At 38.4% G+C, this 20325-nt stretch overlaps 1 long non-coding RNA gene across 1 annotated transcript; it reads right to left on the bottom strand.

Annotated features, from left to right (window-relative positions):
* Nucleotides 1–9471: 9471 nt before the first annotated feature.
* LOC113571954 (uncharacterized) lies at nt 9472–19531 on the bottom strand. The gene is made up of 8 exons (XR_003410045.3): nt 19311–19531; nt 12558–12607; nt 11811–11846; nt 11667–11690; nt 11488–11562; nt 11281–11317; nt 11143–11177; nt 9472–10072 (listed from the first exon to the last, which is right to left on the bottom strand). It is a non-coding gene; the product is annotated as an uncharacterized LOC113571954 (long non-coding RNA).
* Between the last annotated feature and the right edge of the window lie 794 nt (nt 19532–20325).

Genomic DNA, 20325 nt, shown 5'->3' with positions numbered 1-20325 from the left:
GAAAATCTAAGTTATTTATCAGTCCAGTAAGTATTTATATTCTGCTTGAACACTATATAAAAACATAGGATCTACTGAAACATACAGCTCTGGAAAAAAAAAAGAGACCACTCCAATTTTTTCTTAAATCAGCATCTCCACATGTACAGCAGCCATTCAAGTGTTGAATTCCATCACAGACACACCTCATTCTACTTAATTAGATGCTGAATAGATGATCACCATAACAAAATCCTATTTTGTTATTATTAAAAACCACTGCTGCTGTAATCACTATTCTCTTGTTATAGAACCAGCTGGATGGGAAGAACAGTGCTAGGACTACCTGAAAAGTAAGTGTAGGCAAAATACAGCTACAGTCTATGCCAAAAGAGTTGAAAAGAAAGGTTGATGAGGAAAAGAAGGGTTCGATTGTAGCTTTACTTGCAGAGGGATACAGTTAGCGTCAGGTTGCTTCTATCTTGAAAACTACAGTTCATAAGAACAAGGTCAAGCAGCAAACAAATGGGACAACAACAGCAACAGACTGGCAGAGGACGAAAATGACTCTCTACCGACCGTGATGATTGCCACCTCATTCGAATGTCACTTAACAACCGTAAGATGAAGTGACCTACAAAAAGAATGGCATGCAGCAGCTGGGGTGAATTGCACAGCAAGGACGGTTTGAAACAGGCTTCTGGAGGCAGGGCTGAAGTTGTGCAAAGCTAGAAAAAAGTCCTTCATCAATGAGAAGCAAAGAAGAGCCAGAGTGAAGTTTGCGAAAGACCATAAAGATTGGACTGTAGAGGACTGGAGTAAAGTCGTCATCTCTGATGAGTGCAATTTTCAACTTTGTCCAACACCTGGTCATGTAATGGTTACACAGAGACCTGGAGAGGCCTACAAGGCAGAGTGTCTCGCACCCACTGTGAAATGTGGTGCAGGATTGGTGATGATCTGGGGGTGTTTCAGCAAGGCTGGAATTTGTCAGATTTGTCTTTGTGAAGGACACATGAATCAAGCCACTTACAAAACTGTGCTGGAAGAAAACTTGCTTCCTTCTGCTCTGACAATGCTCCCCAACTCTGATGACTGTTTTTTTCAACAGGACAATGCTCCATGTCACACACCCAGGTCAATCAAAGTGTGGATGAGGGACCACCAGATCAAGACCCTATCGTGGCCAGCCCAATCTCCAGACCTGAACCCCACTGAAAACCTCTGGAAAGTGATCAAGAGGAAGCTGGATGGTCACAAGCCATCATACAAAGCCCAGCGCCTGGAATTTCTGTGCCAGGAGTGGTGTAACAGCAATGTGAAAGACTGGTGGAAAGCATGCCAAGACGCATGAAAGCTGTAAAAATCAGGGTTATTCCACCAAATATTGATTTCTTGACTCTTATAGATTCAGCAGAACAAAGCTCCACCTTTCACATAAAGTTGTGTGGGATCTTTTGCACATGGAAATGTGAAGTAAAAAGCAACCAAAGTCAAAAGATGCAGTCTGAGGGCAATATTATTGAAATACTTTTTGCTTTGAGCAAATGTACACTTCCCTGATCAGTAATATGAAACATCTTGTATAGTTATTATTCTTTGGTGGTGCAAGACTTGCCCAGTAGTGGATGTTGACAAATAGCAATTTAGTTAATGCACCACATTAGGATTAGGATGAATTATTCAACATTATACCCTGAAAAGCCCTACACCTTATTATCAAGATGTTTCTTTGCCTGATCCTTTTTTTTTGTCTCTCAAGTCTTCTCTACCTGTTGTTTACTCAACACCTTATTTTCTGCATGTTATTTGAATCCAAGATTGTCTGTTCATCCAATAAAGATTGCATCTTGCATTTGCATACTGTTTGCAAGTCCCTTTCTCATGCACAACCTCGCTGACACACACAGTCCTTGGGGACCCCAGATACAGACTCAGACACAATAGCCAGACTCACACACAATATGCAGATGGTCCACCTTCCAGGTCTCTCCCAGCTCACCTGAACCTGTATGCAAACTAAACCGGATCTAAACCGGAAGTGTTGGTAATAAAAGCAGCAGGATATTTAACACCCATTTGTCAAGAAACAACATTTATTGGAGCAACCACACAACCACCACACTATTACAATTTTTTTTAGGTGGACTTCATTACCAATCATTTCTATGGGGGTTTTTTTTCAGTACAAACCTGTCAACGACTGCAGTAAAAAAAATTAGAAAAATGTAGATATCAGAATCATAAGAAAAAACAACTGAACCTCTTATTTGAGCCCATAAACATCATTAAAGAAGCCTAATCATTATTGCAACTTACAGCATTCTTGCAGGACCGGTTGATCAACTTACATCAATGAAACCCAGCCATTAAATATATGGCCTTGAAATAGTGAACTCTTAAAGATGCACAGATATGGAGTGAGGCAGCAATACCCTGTGAAAAACTGCAACATAACCAGTGCTTATATTGTGCCAGTTCCTGCCAGAACAAGATCTGGAATCTCTCATATATGGACTGTCTGTTTTCTTGTATGTACATTTTTAAAAATAAAATATAAATAATCAGAAATCATACCAAAACTAGGTCTATTTTGAACATTACTGTATTATGTAGATTACTTGGAGCACTGTTGAGTGTATAGAGGGTATGTATTGACATCACTTTTCTATCAGAATATGTTCCCCCTGCCAGACTGAGTGGCAGAACATTTATCACCTGCTCTCCCTATCCTGTCACTATCCTTATACTCTGTCCCTCTCTGTCTTTACTTTGAACCAGAGTGGACAGAAATGAGATATCATCACTAACTGAGGGACAAGAAAGAACCTTGATGCATATATGAAGGCTAATAGGTGTCTGTTGTTATGTATGTATGTATGTCTGTCTGTCTGTTTGTCTGTCTCTCTCTCTCTGTGTGTGTGTGTGTGTGTGTGTGTGTGTGTGTGTGTGTGTGTGTGTGTGTGTGTGTGTGTGTGTGTGTGTGGTGTGTGTGTGTGTGTGTGTGTGTGTGTGTGTTTATGCATTCTACTATGCCTACTATCCTACTAGGAAGTTAAACAACCTGTTTGTTTGTTTTTTTGTTTTGTTTTTTAAATCCAACTGGTAATTGTTTTGTCAGGAAAGACTGACTCAAATCTAGTAGCTACGAGTCTCTTTTATAATTATATCATCTGACTAGTATTCATTTTCATTTTCTCAGTATACTTTTAACTAAATAACTAAGTATAAAAACATTAACGTTAGCTGAACAGGTCCATGACCTCTGTTGGACGCTACATGAATGTGTGGCTAGCGGTTAATTAACTTACCAGGTAAATTCCAGGTAACATTAACGTCAGTAGTGATTGTTGATTGATTTAGCATTCGCAAATTGGCCCATTTTCACCACTTAATACAATCACTGACATTTTTTGGATCTTTTTTCTACAATTACAGTTCCAGCACAAAATGATGTATTGACATTAACGTTAAATTTTCCTGCAGGGCAGAGACGTTAGCTAGTCAGGAGCATGGGCGGACTGCGTCTCAAAACAGGCCCGGGCATCCTTCAACAAGCGAGGTGACGAGGTCCTCGGCCCATTATTCATTGTAATTTTCTTAACATTTGTGACGAGTCCGCGGCTCGATCCTTGCTATGATATGAACTCTATCTAAACTGTTGCCAAACTTAATCTGTACACTGTTGTTTAGACACAAGTTAAAATTAGACATGCTTAGAAGTAAAATTTAATGAAAAATAAAAATTCAGTAGTCAGTATTCACCACATGGCACCAACACGGTAGACGCAGCTCTTTAGGGCTGAGTTTGTGCATCGTTGTCAGTTGTAGGCTCTCTTTGAAATAGGGTGTTATGAGTTTTATTGTACACATTTTTCATCCCAGGCTCTTTGAATAGGGCCTTAGGAGTTAGTACTTTGCTGTCTAGCTAGATTCTTAAATAGAGCCTTATGAATGTGTTCTTGACCTTTAGAGGCTTTGTTTGCAACTTTCCTTCAAACTTTAGTAATGTGCAGAATATGTTTGTGCACATTCTAGAGGCTCTTTCTCTGGAACAGTTGGCATTGACATTGAGTTAGACATAAATATCAATTCAGCCTCTATTTTTAACGAAAACTTCTCTCAGACCTTACTTGTGTGGTTAGATATTTTGTTTCAGTGCACAGTAACACCAACCTAACACTTTACTCTGTAACATTGAAATCATAATTATGGAAATATATGCATAAAATTATTGAGTATATGTGTATAGTGGAGAGTGTGCATACTGTATATGCATATGAGCTTTGCTTATCAAAGCTGGGAAATGCCTTACGTGTAGAGCTTGGTCCAAAATTTGTCACCATTGTCCTGAATATTACATAATATTTAAAAAATGAATAATATTTAAACCCTACAAATCCTTCTGTAGCCTGCCTCATGTTTTATCCAGTAAAGGATTCAATTTTATTTCTGAATAATTCAATCTGTAATTAAATTCTGAATAATTAAATCTGTAATATATTAGGACTCATAAATACGAGAGTACATTGCATGACTTAGACAGCAGGACAGCAGTTTTGCACCTGCACCAAACTGTACTAAACCATATATTTGCTTTGACCCAAACTAGATGATTGACTAACCTTGTCTTGGCATCATGAGTTCTTTAACGATGACAGAACCCATTGGAATATTACTTTACAATCATGTATAGTTTACAGGATGAATGACATGGGAAAACTGGAAAGTTGTCAGGGTTAAACCCAAGTATCTACTCATTGCATTTGTGTACGCCATATGCAGTAGTGTCTGATCCTGATACGACGTGTCACTGCTGACTAAACACATTTGATAAAAGCTTTAGGAATTGAGCAGGAAAATTATGGAATATTTTCAGTAATTAGTTAGAATTCTTTATCCGACCACTCACATGATTGGGAAGGCGCTCTTAAATCAGCCTCCCAGTCGAACAGACTAAATTCCTGATCTCCGTAGTCCGAGTCAACTTAGAAAAAAAAAAGATCCAATTATTCCAGTATAAATGTGATTAATAAACATGCTTTTAAAAATATACATACGTGGAGATGGTGGCCTACATGTTAGTGTGGTTGAACAGCGTGAATATGCCTAGAATTATTTAGATGTATGTTATAAGCCACAGTGACCTCTGTATACGTTTCTATAGACGTTGCCGTTTGTACGAGGTAAATTTTTGTGAGCTCCCCCGGAGGGCTCGCTGAATAGTGGATGACGGCAGCGAGATTCACCCCCTTTGCCTCTGTGTGATTAAAGCACTGCATAAACCTTTAGACATTTTTAACATATATAACTTTTAACATATGGTAGACGCACTCTAGAAGATTATCTTGTAACAACTTATTTAGTATATGAACTGTTTCATCAGCTTGTGTCTTTATATCTGCAAATAAAAAGTAACAAAAAATTAAACAAAACAAATACATAAAATTTAAAATTATAAACGTTCACAAATAAGAAATTACCTTGGTTGGCAATTCTCTCCACAGAGTCAAGGAACTCGTGAACGTCGGAAACTATGGTAATGCATATAAGAGAATTATAGACCATGAGTAGAAAAGATCACCATGATGGTATCCTTTATACCAAAACCGCATTGATGTTACGTCATGTATTGGTTAATTTAAGTAAATAGATTCACCGACTTCGAAGCTAAAGTTTTTCTATTTAGCTAGCCATGAGAATAAGAATAGCCGTCGATCAAAAGAGTTTTAGTCGATCAAAATGTTTCAAGTACTCTATGGCAGAACGGTCATATTACATATTGACCAATAATCAACAGAATAAAGACATTGACAATATCCTTTCCTAAATAGCTCGCAAAAGAATAGTTACGATAGCTTGTAGATAATACGTATTGATTGTTTGTTAAAATGTATGTTTTATCTAGACCTGAAATTAATTACGACGCTAAGCCCCACCGAGTTAAATCATACAGCGCACGATAAAGTATATTAACCATTAGCTAAATAAATAGATAAATACACGTCAGTCTTTCTAGTAACTTATACTATTATAAGGTATAGCATGAATTAGTTAAGCATTACTGAATTGCTTACCTGTTGATAAAAAAAGGATAACGGTTGATCCATGTCTATGTTCGTTCGGACGACTTGGCAAAGTTTTCAGATGTATCGCTTACAATTACGGCTGTGAACTAAAGGAGTGAAGTACTGAAAATACGGTTTTAAGAAAAAGTCGGTGGGGAAAGAGATGGTTTTCGGATAAAAGTTGTAAATTACGTCCCTCCCTCGCCCAAACACCTCTCTCAGTTGTGGAGTGCACTGAAAGTGGTAAGAGTACAACGTGTGATAACGGACAGAAACCTTGTGTGATAAAACTTATAGAGTAAGCACGTTGATTAGAGAGCAGAGGAAAAAAAATAAATGAAAACTTTGTGATGTTTTCTGAAAAGTTTACTTATTACCCTGTTTGAGTACATCTGGCAAATAAGATGTGAAGAGGTGTCGTGGAAGAGGTGTCTGTCTGTGTGTGTGTGTGTGTGTGTGTGTGTGTGTGTGTGTGTGTGTGTGTGTGTGTGTGTGTGTGTGTGAATGAGAGAGAGAGAGAGAGAGAGAGAGAGAGAGAGAGAGAGAGAGAGAGTGTGTGTGTGTCAGTGACCTCTGACTGCAGAGTATGTGTCAGAGAGGACACTGAACAGAGAAAGTGGAGAAAAACTGGTGTAGTATGAGACTAAAAACTTTAATTTTTTTTAATCACAGTATTTCAATGATTCCTACTCAAACATCGGGGGTACAACTACACTTCAATGAGCGGGTACGAAGGTCTGGTTTGTGGGAGCAGTTGCATGCTGCACAGAATTGGCCTGACCGGGTGGTTGGGGAGAGAAAAAAGGCGGCAAAATTTGATCTTTCTGGCCTAGTTCTGACCCTGGGAGGATTTTTTTTGGGGGGGGGGGGGCACCATATATCAATTTTGGCAGAAAGTTTTTCCTGCATGATAGGGGAGAGGAGTGGTGAGGGGCAATATATCAATTTGGTCAGAAAGTTTTTCCTGCATGGTAGCGGGGAGGACTTGTGAGGAAGTGTGACTTAGAGAATCAGCGAATGGGAGGGGAGTGGTATGGGTGAGTGATTGGGTGAGTGAGAGAGAGCGAGACACACAACCGAGACCCATACGCATGTTTGAGTATCAGTACATGACCGGCAGCGGAGCAGAGCGGACAATAAAGACTGGGTGGTACGTATTCGTTTAAGACTTGTAACTTTTATTTACTTTAATCACTTGAATATTTCTCAATTAAATAACTTTTTTTTTAAGTCAATAAAACTATTTTGAGGATCCCTCATTGTGTTTTAATTCATTTTCAGATAATATTGTCACATCATGAATAATAATACGTTATTAATAATACGTAATAATAATACGTAATAATATATATATATATATATATATATATATATATATATATATATATATATATATATATATATATATAGAGAGAGAGAGAGAGAGAGAGAGAGAGAGAGAGAGAGAGAGAGAGAGAGAGAGAGAGAGATTGTGTACGTGTGTATGTATGTACATTTACTCCGTTACATTTACCTACGTAACTTTTTTGAAAAAAAAAAAAAATTTGGAAAGAGGTCCTTCAGAGTGCTTTTATGCAGATTTTGCATTATATTCCGTGATTTACGTTTTCTAAATACCTTTCTCTGATACAGAAACAAAGAGAAATTAGGGTGAAGTCTTTTCTAAATTAGATCATTAAATGGAAAGCTTATTTAACGTGCAGATACAGTAGTAGCCAGGCAAGTGCACGGGGACGCATGTGTTGTTTAGTCCAGCAGATGGCACTCCAGGTCTGCAGTTTTACATTGTGCGAGTCCTGTGATTTTATAGTTTTGTTGTATGTCACAACGTAAAAGATGCCGCATCTGAAATGTTGATCAAATATGACAAACTGAGTGGCCTCACTTTTGCTCAGATTATAAAATAACGTTTTTCTGGCGATAAATCCACGATGCTACAAATTTACGATGTTCTGCTTTTGTCATCCATATGCAACGTATTCTTAACAAAATGAGATATCAAAAAGGTCTTTCCTATGCTGCCACAATCTTTTGAGTCCTTCATCGTTTTCGTTCGATACTGCCATCGAAGTTGGCCGTCCAAGAGTAATTTCAGGATGCTACCAGGATTAATTTACACGACGCCTGTTTCTGCAATTGGAGTTGTAGCATTGGTCACTCTGAGGGTTTGGAGTAAAACTATCTGAATCTGCCAGAAGATAAGGCTGCCTTTGGTCGCAAGGGCATTTTAAATCGCTGCCGTGAAGCATTACATTACACATTCAAAGACCAACGATTTTAACTCATGACCAAAGAATGTTTTTAAGATCTGATGTTATTTGTGTGCGACAGCATAATCGTCACGACAATCGTACCCGAATGGGTAACAGACACCGCCCTACATCAGGGGTCAGTGTGTCTTGGCCCCACCAGATGTCGCTGAATAGCAGTGCATCGATTCAAAGTAACATCATAATTTACTATTTCCATAGTTTAGATCGTTTTGTTACATGTGCCTACGGGAGCACTGTACAATAAATTCTAAATATGTTCCTGTATCTGTTGCATACTTCTCCTGGCAGTCTTCATTTGGTGAATGGAACGGTTGAATACACATGCGCACGTACTTTAAATAAACTCCATGCTGAGACTTACCATTAAAAAGTAGCACATCGATATGTCAAAAATGTTTACTGTATCCGCCTTGCTACACAGTTAATGTTAGCCATTATATTAGCCACTACTAGCTAGCTATATAGTAAGGCAATATCGTTGTCAAGTCGAAAGTTTTAAGTTATTTGGTACCATTGGAGATTAAATATTTGTTTAATCAGTGGATTTTAACATCGGTCAGGCTGGACAAAAACCGTTCTTTCAAGGCACAGTGGTTCAACAGGAAAACATGGCTAAACGAGTGCTTGATAATCATAGATTTTTAATATGATTCTACACAAGGTAATACGAGTTGTGTGAGATCAAATGGCGTTATTGGTGAAGTCACTAATATCCCTGCACTAGAGTTAGTTAACTTACCATTGTTGTTTGGACTCGTAGTGAGCCAACTACATTTGTGTGTAATTTCACTGACGAAACCACACACGAGATTTTGCCAGGCACGTTACTGGGTGGTGCCGCGACCGACAGTGGAGCCAAGTCTGCCAAAGTTGAGCCATATACGTTCACATATTAGGAGAGAGGCCAAAAAATAGTTCAAGTTATTGTATCTTATTAAATAGCTAAATACATCAATTGCCTACAGGAAACGGGGGAGTGGATTGAATAATATACCAAATATGAAACCGTATTTGGTTGTCGAGTATCATATCGTATGGTCGAGCTTTTTTTTTCTTCTTACAACTGGGTTAAAGTTAAATACAATTTTACACATAGAAACTACTACAGAAATGGAAGCTGAGAATAAAATTTGGAAACAGAAAATACACCGTTTTGACTTTTAGTCTCTGACAATTTATTATATAATAGAAAATAACGTGAAAATAGTGCACGAACCCATATTAACAGACAAGCTAAAACAGATGCTTTTTAGAGTGAATACAATTAGGTGTATATAGTATTTGTCATAGATTCCTCTAAGACGCGTAACATAGCACTGTAGTCTACATTAATGTTAAATTTAAACATGACAGGAAGGAAACTACTGACATAACGGCTCTACTTTCTGGTTAATAGTTTGGCTGTATCGCTTAAACTGATAATCGGGACAAATCTCTTTTAAGCAAGGTAAGCAAGACGCACCTATAGCCATAAGGTGGTATTGGTAAAAGTCGGTTCAAAGAAATATTTGGGCAAAGCCCAAAAAACGCAGGTTATCTTACTACGTGATATGTCCTATTTCTAAACGAGGAGCCATGTAGGTAGCAAATGGGTGATAGGGAATACACTCGTATCTTTTAAAGACACTAACACTACAACCTCTGGGGTGTAATAAGGTACTGCAGTATCTCCACCGTTCTCTCTCCCCCTTCAGTCAGGTAGACGCAGAGTAGCTCTGCCACAGATTAGGGTTTAACATTCATTGGCCCTTGCTGTTGATGGAAAACAAGCAAGCAATAATAATTAATTAGTTGTCTCATAACAACATAAACAACAACAATGAAAACAGTCCTGTTAATTCAACAGATTGTAAGATGCAGAAGAGGCTTCAAAATGAAATAATTTTAGTTGAAAATTAATCTGTTTAATTACATTTAACTGCTCCATGCAGAACCAGATTAAGATATATCAGGCAAATTGAAAAACACATTTCTGTTCAGTAGCCTGACCTAGAGTGTAGGGGTGTGGCTAAAAGACATGGAATCTTGATGAACCACATTGTGGGAGGTGGGGATTTAGACAAACTCAGAGGTTCAGGTTGCCTTGTTTACATGCACACTCAGGGGGACATGGAGGAGTTTCCAGTGTCAAAACCCCTGCCTTTTTGTGCATGGTTTCTAGTGGCAACAGCTTGCAACCAGAGTCAGTCCGGGGTGCTAGACTAATAGAGCGTGGATGTATACATTTTTTTTCAATATATATATTTTATAAATAAAAACCTTTGCTGACTTATGTGGCATACACAAGACATCTCTGCTGTATACATCTGATTCAGTTCTATCATTATAGGACAAAGCAGGGAGAGATTGAGTCATTCTGGAAACTAGGCAACAGGCACCATGGAGACAAGCCATACGGCCCTGGTGCATGTTTACGTCTGCATCATGAGATCACTGGCAAAAACAGCAGGCAGCAGATGGGCCCCATACTCAGGAGACCCTACTAACTGCCAGAACTGACCACCTTAAGGCAAGTCAAGTCTAAATCAGTTTTCTGTAGGTGCTTCATATACTATAATGGCAGCTCAGCATATAAGGGGTGAAGTGGCATTTTTAAATGAGCTTAATTGTGGAGAACTGGTTGATTTATCCTATAGAAAGAAATTACTGCAGTATCATATGTAAGGCAATAGAAAACATAAAAAGCAGAGCATTTTTTTAAAGAAAAAAAATTAAAATCAAGACAGTAAATCCTTAAACTAGTAGAACTAAAAATAATTATAAATACTGAAGATAAGTAAATACAGAGGCAGTTTTTAATGGGCCAAAAAGAACATTCATACCTGGGTCATTGAGCAGCATTACTTCCTGTCCTTTCCTACATCAGTAAACAAAGAGGTTAGTGGTACACACCACAGACAGAGAAAGGCAGCTAATGAGAATATGTAGTGTTTTAATAGACTCAATGATTCGTATCATACCTCTATTTCCGGGTGATTTTGCATCTGCAGTGCCCACCTGTGCAAGAACAATTTGGTTCTTTAAATGAAGAACAGTGACCGTAGCACTGGTACAGCATGTGTTGTACAGTATGTGTGTCAGTGGAAATCTAAATTTCTTGGGTGCATTTGTTTATAAAAGAATGAGGGCAGTGTGATTGTGTGTATGTGTGTGTAGTAAAAACTCACTAAGTAGTATAGTGACACCAATCAGACACAAGACTGCTGCTAGTATGAGCCCTCCCACACGAAGTTGTTGATAATCTATAGAGAGAAAGGGAAAGAGATTTGTTCATGAACAAACATACTGACATTGCATATCCTTTTGCTATTTGTGTGAGGGTAAGAAATATAATAACAACCCTCACCAAATGTAAATTGCTGTTCCTCTGCTGTAAATGTGAACCAAAGAACAGCTTTATTTTAGCATGAGTCCAGACAGCAATAGGGGATAATAAATTAATGAAGGAACAGTTACACCAGAAAAATAAACAGACAAGTTCACACCTTACCATTTTGAGTGTCCTCTGCCAAAGCAATGGACATGACTATAAATGAAAGATAAAATATCAGTTAAGGCATGTGCCTTACATCACACACACACACACACACACACACACACACACACACACACACACACACACACACACACACACACACACACACATTTTGAAAATTCCACCGTATGTTCTACTATAATCTTTATATTCCAATACAAGCTTTTTAAGCAGTATTATAAAATCAAAAATCAAAAGTTTATTTATATAGCGATTTTTACAACAGATGTTGTCACTAAGCGGCTTTACAAATGTTTGAGTCCAAGCCCCCAGTAAGCAAGCCAAGGGCAACAGTGGCAAGGAAAAACTCCCTAGAACATGAGGAAGAAACCTTGAGAGGAACCAAGACTCAAGGAGGAGGGGGGCATCCTCCTCTGGCCAACAATTGTCACCACAATAATAACAATTTAAAGAGAAAAATAAATTAAAAAAATGAAAAAATAAGCAAATTTTAAAAGACAAGGAGCACACAGCAAACACATCACTTTTAACCCTACAATTTTCATACTCTATAAATATTCAGTACAGTCCGGGGAGCAGCTTTAAGTGTCCTTTGGCGTTACTTTCCATCTGATCACACTAGATGGAGTGTTGCCTCACTTTTAGCAATTACTACATCCTACTAACGCACAGACACAGAAAGGCACATCAACCTTATTAAGGTTATAACATAGGTAATACAGATTTAAGGGAATTACTCACGTGTAATAAAGGCCAATGCCAAAATCTGCACCATGGCTATGTGACTTCACCTGAGAAACAAGATGAATGTGGAATTAAACACTGAATGAAACAGTATTAAAAAATTCCTGTAGACAACCGTAGTGGTCTAGTCATAGTTGAACAGACGTTCAAATGAACAGGTTTTTAAATATGGCACAGCAATTCTGTTACAGCCATGAAGCATATCTCATAACTCTTGTGTGCCTGAAAGCTGATTACGGATGTCTCAAAAGCCACTTGTACTCTAAATATATAACACTGCCCTTGGAAAGTTGTGAACAATTGGCCCCAACTCTCCTCAGACTAATTTATCTTTGTTCCACAGTTTATCTAAGCATGCTTCAAATCTGCGCAACAAACTGCAACTATCAGAAAGCCAACTGAAATCCATTAAAAATGTCAGCTGTAAGTTTCGGCTTTATCCACTGGATCACACGTCAAGAAATGGGACAAGCGAGAATGCAGGTTTCAGATGTAGCTTTACAATGCACCATTGCTCTGCATGCAGTCATGTAGAAAATACATCAGTGAGTCTTCATTATTTGTGACTTGGTTTGATACAACAATAAGCCTATGTAACACAATGCAAGAGTAACAGCAGAAACATTTGGTGGGAAAGAAAACTAAAAAACGAAACAAAACCAAAAAAAAGGATGTTTTATATGAAATTGTTTGAAAGGAGCAAAATGATTGCCAGTGAATTGAACTGAACTCATGATATTTTCATATCTTAGGCCATGCATAGTACGAGAGCATAAAGAATTAGTTAGCTATAACAGTAATATTAATGGAAAGTCTATAGTATGGACACAGGTAAAGACTTGAGATATGTACACAAGGTACTGTGAAAAACATGTTGCAACAAAACCCAAAGTCCATGGCATCTAAAGACAAAAAGAAGCACCACCTGCCAGCCCAATCTACCATGAAGTGACATACAACTATATAATACTGTATTAGCAACAACACACACACACACACACACACACACACACACACAAACACACACAAATGATGTCTGCATCCACGTGCGCACAGAGGGAACAAGATGGAATCTTCAAGAACACACTAAACTGAAACAAGGTCCAATATTTGAGGTCTTGGAATCAAGCAAGTCAGTCTAGCATTTCCTGGAGAGAAAGGCAGACGATCAGATCATTTAGGTTATCTATAGTAAGAAATTAGGGGATTTAGATCATTTCAGCATATCTGACTCTGCACTCAATACTATCTTCTGGTGAGCTTCCTTTTCAGTTTTGACTGACACATTTGTTTTTTTTCTGCCAAATGCATCAGGCATATCTTACAGCTGGCTTTTTCAGTGCAGATGAAGGTAAATTAGGGTTAGTGTTCCAAGCTGCCAGATGAGCTAAGGAGTGGCCCACTCACAATGGAAACCTGACACCTGTGTCTGTAGCTTTGTTCTATGGAACAGCTACATGAATCCTCCAAATAATGTGCAGAATGACTCAAGGCCTCTTAATTCCCAACAAAGTCATGATTACACTGTCTAGCAGGCCTGCTTCTCACCATGGCAACAACATGGTGGAAGAGAAAGCCAAAGAGAATGTGGGAAGTGTGCCAAGACCTGGCTCTGTGCATTTCACAGTGCAATTCTGCCAGAGAAAAATGAACATTATTTTTGTTAATGCTTTAAAACCAGTCATCTTGACCTTCCTCTTCACACTTGCCTTGATGAGAATTTCATTCAGTCTCAAAGTTCTCTCATATTTAGTTCCATTCTCTGGTCAGTTTTCTCTTCAATAGGTTAAAACTCTCTAATGGAATTATTTGGATGTGACAAATGTTATCGTCTGAAAGTAAAAAATCTCACAAACATGCAAAGAGTCATGAGGACAGCATGAACTTTGAAGGGATCCTGGAGTGACCCCCACAGTCTTGGAAACAATCTGCATTTTTCCTCACCAGTCTTGGAGAAAAAGCTAGAAGAGTGCCAAGAGACAAGCAGAAGTACAAAAAATACTCCATGTTTCAACGCAGTGAACGCGTCTGGGGTGAAACTAAAAAGAAAAGTGTCAGAGACTGTGAAGAGGATACACCTGCAAGGGTCATGTTTCAGTTTAAATGCTCAGCAAGGTAGTTACAAAGAGAGAGAGAAACAAAAGAGAGAGAAACGAGGACAGAAAGAGACAGAGACTCCACATTGTATCCAACCCTGCATGTCATGCTAGTTGTCCTTACCAGGCAGTGTAACCCAGGATGTGGGGCAGTAATAATGGGTGTGTTGTTTTCCTGCGTAGGGAAGAATCGCAGGGTTTGTATCCGATGCCCATATGCATGTGACTTGTTTGACGTGTGTTTCCTCTCCTGCAATTTGTGATCTTTTTTCCTTATATGGATCAGATGTGTGAAGAAGTATCTTTTCAGACCAGCCTATATGGTGCACACCCAGCCTGGTGTCTCTGTGTCTATTTCTATGTGTGTTTTTTGCTTATCTTTTTTTGAGCTCTTCGTGCCTGGGGTGGTACTGCCTGGGTTGATACTGCGCAGTACTGTGCAGGGCAGTGGTAGCTCAGTAGTTAAGGTACTTGACTTGTAATCGGAAGGTTGCTGGTTAAAGCCCCACTACTGCCAAGATGACACTTTTGGGGCCTTGAGCAGGGCCCTCAATTGCTCAAGTTGTACTCAGTCATAATTGTAAGTTGCTTTGGATACTACACATGCATGGTCCTCTAGTTCTCAAAACAAAATCTGCTCTGATTGTAGATTAACTGCATAAGCAAGCATTTGCCCAAGACCTTCAGGAAAGACACAGCACCATCACAGATTAAATGTCTTACATGTAATCGCCACTTTCTTTTTTCATGAAATACAAAAGAAAGTTGCTCTGAAGTAGACCAACAAAGGAGCAGGTGACACAAAGGAGCAGGGAACAAGAGATCCTGATCCTGGATCAGTAATCCTTCACTGAAATGATTTATGGACACACACTCCCTTTCCCCATTCATCTCTCCTTGATCTTTGAAGACCTTGAGGTCCCTGTTTACTGCTTTATCTACGATAAAGTTCAAGGGCTTCACATGCTCATTCTTTTTGAATGCACCCTCGCAGAGGGAACAGTGGCATGCAGTGTGGGAGGCTACAGGTTCTGGTTCAGGAGTTGAATGGCACTGTGTTCTCAGAACACTCTAACAACTAAAAAATAAAAAGGCACTTGGTAGTTCACAATAATCCCATTAACTCAGAAGACACTATTAATCCCATTGATTTAAAAAACCTTTTAAATGCAGAGCAAACAGCCTGCCATGCCCTATATTATGAATATCCTTGTAAGTTTGTGTATGTGTTCACGTGCATGATTTGTTCACTGGCTTAGTAAATTAAAGGCATTGAAGATCCATGAATTTAAACTTGGCCTAAACCTAGTTACAAACTCAGCATAGTTAGTTTTAGTTTTTAACAGTACAACCGATGCCTTTACAAGTTATGAGGCAAAATTACCCTTTAAACTGATTCTTCTGGGGTTGTGATACTCCAAATGCAGTTGCTTTTCAAGATGAATGGTTCCTTGGGATTCAACCAAAGTATCTTCCTATCTTAATAATTATATTGACGACAGTAATATAGAATTAAAATGTTGGAATAAAAACATATTGCTCTTACCTGCAATGCAAGTTACAAGTACACTGAAATTCCCTGCAGGATGCAACAAAGAATAAAATGAAATATCAGAAAACTGCAGGTTCTAGTATCTCTGACCTTTTCAAATGCAATTACAGGAGCTCTTCATTTAGTGATCAGTAGGATTTCATGAAACATCTGTGAGAATGAAAACATGAAATTCTTAGAAGACCAGAAAACCACAAACTCCACAATTCTTTGCTATATCCGGATCCACAGAAGTTCTCAAACCCATTGACATGTTAAAGGGAAGCTTGCTGGCATCACAGATTCTGTTACTATGATCAAAAACAACAGGGTGGCTGCAACCAAAAACAGCTTCCTGTAGAACACCAGAAAAGCAGGACTATCCTTCCTCATACCATGAGTTTGAATCCAAGTGCAACCAGGAAGCTAACTCAAGGGCAACTTATGCCTTTCATATGGTTATATGTTTTGTAGTATGGTCGTGCTAAGGTGTCCACATCATGAAAAAGACATAACTGTAATGTGTACAATGAAACAATTTCAATTTCTTGTACTTCTAAATTTTACTGCTCATTTGTAATATCTCCTAGAAATGCATTGCATTGCATTTAATATGTATCTCATGTAATTTGAGGCTTGCTGGATATATCCAGTGTGAATTTCAGTTTTCATCTTCCCTAAATCTTGCCTGTTCTCTCTCACAGGAACACAAGTAACTAAAATTAAAAATGAGTCACCAAATTACCTATGAAGATAAATCAGTGAATACATTAAAGCACTCATTCATAATTCGTACAGTAAGATGAAGATGTGACATTACTTTCCATTTGGGGACTGTTTTTTTTTTCCTTGCCTTGCCGTTCTATGCCCTGTAAAATCTTCACAGATTCTGCCTGCAGAGAGAGGCCAAAGGAGCCTGAGATGATTCCACATGGAAACTTGGCTCTAGGCTGGGAGAACAACATAGCCATGGGTGTGTGGACATTAATAACAGAGCCTTAGGCACACTCATATCTCAGGATAGAATGCTTAATATCCAAAGAGAGATGAGTGTGGCAAAGCTTTAATAGCATTAGGACAACTGTGTTCCTGTGTGAGTGTGTGGTGTGTATGAAAAATGTGGGGAAACAATTGTGAGCGAGGACATCTGTGACCTTGAGAGCATGTCAGATACCCTTCCAGGCCAAACACATACTCACACATACTCTCACAGACACACACTCAAACACACACAGAAAGGATAAGGCGCATAGATGGTGGAATTCAGAATGAGGCTAAAATTAGGAACTAAGGTCTGCCACCAAGAATAGCTTTTTGCACACTTTGAAGTATAAAACAGCAGAAAGTCACACACCCTTACACAAAGACAGTTCAGCCGCCTAGACACATCAACATGAGTAGTGTACTGGGGTAAAATACAGTGACATCACCATATGCCACAATTATAGGCATGCAGCTTACTGCACTCACTTCCTTCTCCTTCTAGCCCCCCCCCCACCCCCCACCCCCCCCCCCCCCCACACACACACACACTTTCCTACAGCTAGACATTCTTTCCAGGGCAGTAAATGTTAAGTCTCATGTAGCTCATCATGGATGTAGTATCTAAAAGGACGTTCTCAAGCAGAGCTCCTGAGTGCCGTGTTGCCGTTATGGTAAATGGCGTAGCTGGTGTCTGCCATGTGCACAGACGATGGGTGGGACAAGGAAGGCAGCATTCTAGTGGTATGAGTCATGCTTCTTCCCCCACAATCGCTTCCCTCTCCACTGCTACCGAAAAGCAGAAGCACACAGAACACCCATACGAGCTGCTGCACAGAACTTTAATAGCTTCCCTCCACTGCTTTTTGTATATGGTGTATATACTTGTATATACTGCCTTTTGTATACGGCAATAAAAGCAGGGTAATCTGTAGATATCTGAACGGGGCAGACCAATGAAGATGTAAGGCTTGTACAGTAATTCGAGAGGTTTTTTTTTTCTATGTGCGGTTTTTGTATATGATAGTCATAACTTTTAGGGGCAGTGCATGAGTAAAGGAAAAGTAATATTACCTAAAATTACAGCAAAATAACTGCACATGTGACCTCAGATGAATGCTGAGCTCCAGCTAGCTGGTTTGGAAATGGCACATTAAGCAATGTTTACATTAGCACTACTGAGGAAGAGGTCTACTGACAGATTGAAGGCAAAACAGGAACAGTTGGACTTCACTGCCTTTGCAAATATTACAAGATCTTGGCAGGACAGTATTAACCATATTAAACAAATTCATTGGACTTTGTTCATGTCTGGAGAGCACAAAATGGGTGTCCTAAGTCTCTGTGGTTTGGTCCTAAAATGAAATAATGAAAAGCTTGTTTAGCTTGAAGTCTACCGAACACCAATATTATTATAACACACACACACACACACACACACACACACACACACACACACATATATATACATATATATATATACATGTATATACATATACATATACATATATATATATATATATATATATATATATATATATATATATATATATATATATATATATATATATATATATATATAATACTTCTATGTAAAAAGTTGCACAAAAGAGATGGTCTTGACGAGAAGCAGATCCGCAGCCTTCAAGCGTTGTTACACAACGCAGTGTTACACAAGCAAATATTTTGGTTTCCAGGATTGTCAAGAAATAAAATGGTACTGTAATACTGTAAATCCTAGCGTCAAAACTATACCATGAAGACTAGTTGGTTCATTTGGGTAGTCGTCAAATATGTAAAAAAGAACCAGTCATATTTTTCATTCGTTTACAGTCATCAAAAAACACGAAAATAAAAATGACGGTAAATGTTACAAAGACGAGAGATCTAGCGAGACGTGTCACAGCACAACAGCTGAAAAGAATGTAGGGGAAGAGAATAGGGAAACGGAAACGAATTTCAAACGCTGTTGTCTTTTTTTTTTACTTTAGACAATTTAAGATACCTAGAAAGCAATATATGATAATTTCGAGTGCTGGCGGTTGGTTTACTAGTACTATTTGGGTACATAAGTATGTGAAGAAAAAGACTATATTAGAAAAGTGGAACATAAAGTAATAGGAAATTATTTCAGGTACTTACCTCGACCTCAGTGTATGGACAAAAGTGTATGGTTTCCCAGCCGCGCCGTAACACGTTGGACAAGTTGAAACAATTTAATTAGACCTACACCCTTTCTCCAGTGACACCTCAACAGGTTGCTCGCTTGGCTGAGTATTGAACGAAACAGGCTAGTATGCCTGGGTGATGGCCTTAATGTTTGGTTTATCGCGCACGCTAAAGCAGGAATTTGTCAGATCTCTGGTCCCATGAAGGGAGGTATCTCAACGCGGAAGTATCTCTACAGCCAGTTTAACTGTCGTAGGCCTAATACTGAGATATTCCCAGTTTATCACTGTAGCTCGAAAACAACTGGGATTATTCTTAGATGAACTGATGATAGTTTAATTCATTTTGATTCGTTTTGAAATGTGAATTCTCTGCGCAGTAATACATAAAAAATCGTTTTGTTAGGCATAGGCAAAGGAATAGGCATAAAATGTGTTTTGAAAACGGTTTTGTTATTAAAATATAATTTATCTACATTTAAACATCATATTAGGTAGAATGCCTATATTTAATTCATTTTTGATATTGACATTTCATAAAGGTTGTCAAAATAAAACAAAAATCTGGTTTGTTAAACAGAATATTTTTCTTTTTAACTACCAAGGAAACAACTATTCCATAATTTAATACTCTGCTGAACCAGTTTCAAGAAATCTTGCAAGCAAGCAACTGCACAGCAGGGTATTTATATGAGTATTCGACACAGTGAATGAAGCTGCAACACTATGAACAGTTGTCATTTGGTCTATGTCTTCAGGCACATAGTTAGGAAATCTGAATACCTCCCCTATTGTTACTGCAAATACTAGTATGTTACATGGACATGTAACCACCTGTATACCAAGGAGCCCAAATGCATTTCTAAACAAAAATAAATGTAAAAAAATCAAATGCATTTAAAAATATTCTAGCATTTAATAAATACTCATTAAAACATGTTGCATGTAATTAGTCCTGAACTAAACCAGACCTAAAAATAATGAAAATG

This window comes from Electrophorus electricus, chromosome 1 (genome assembly GCF_041902795.1).
Source record: "Electrophorus electricus isolate QZ-2024a chromosome 1, ASM4190279v1, whole genome shotgun sequence".
Lineage (NCBI taxonomy): Eukaryota > Metazoa > Chordata > Actinopteri > Gymnotiformes > Gymnotidae > Electrophorus > Electrophorus electricus.
This window is presented reverse-complemented; position numbering and strand designations above follow the sequence as displayed.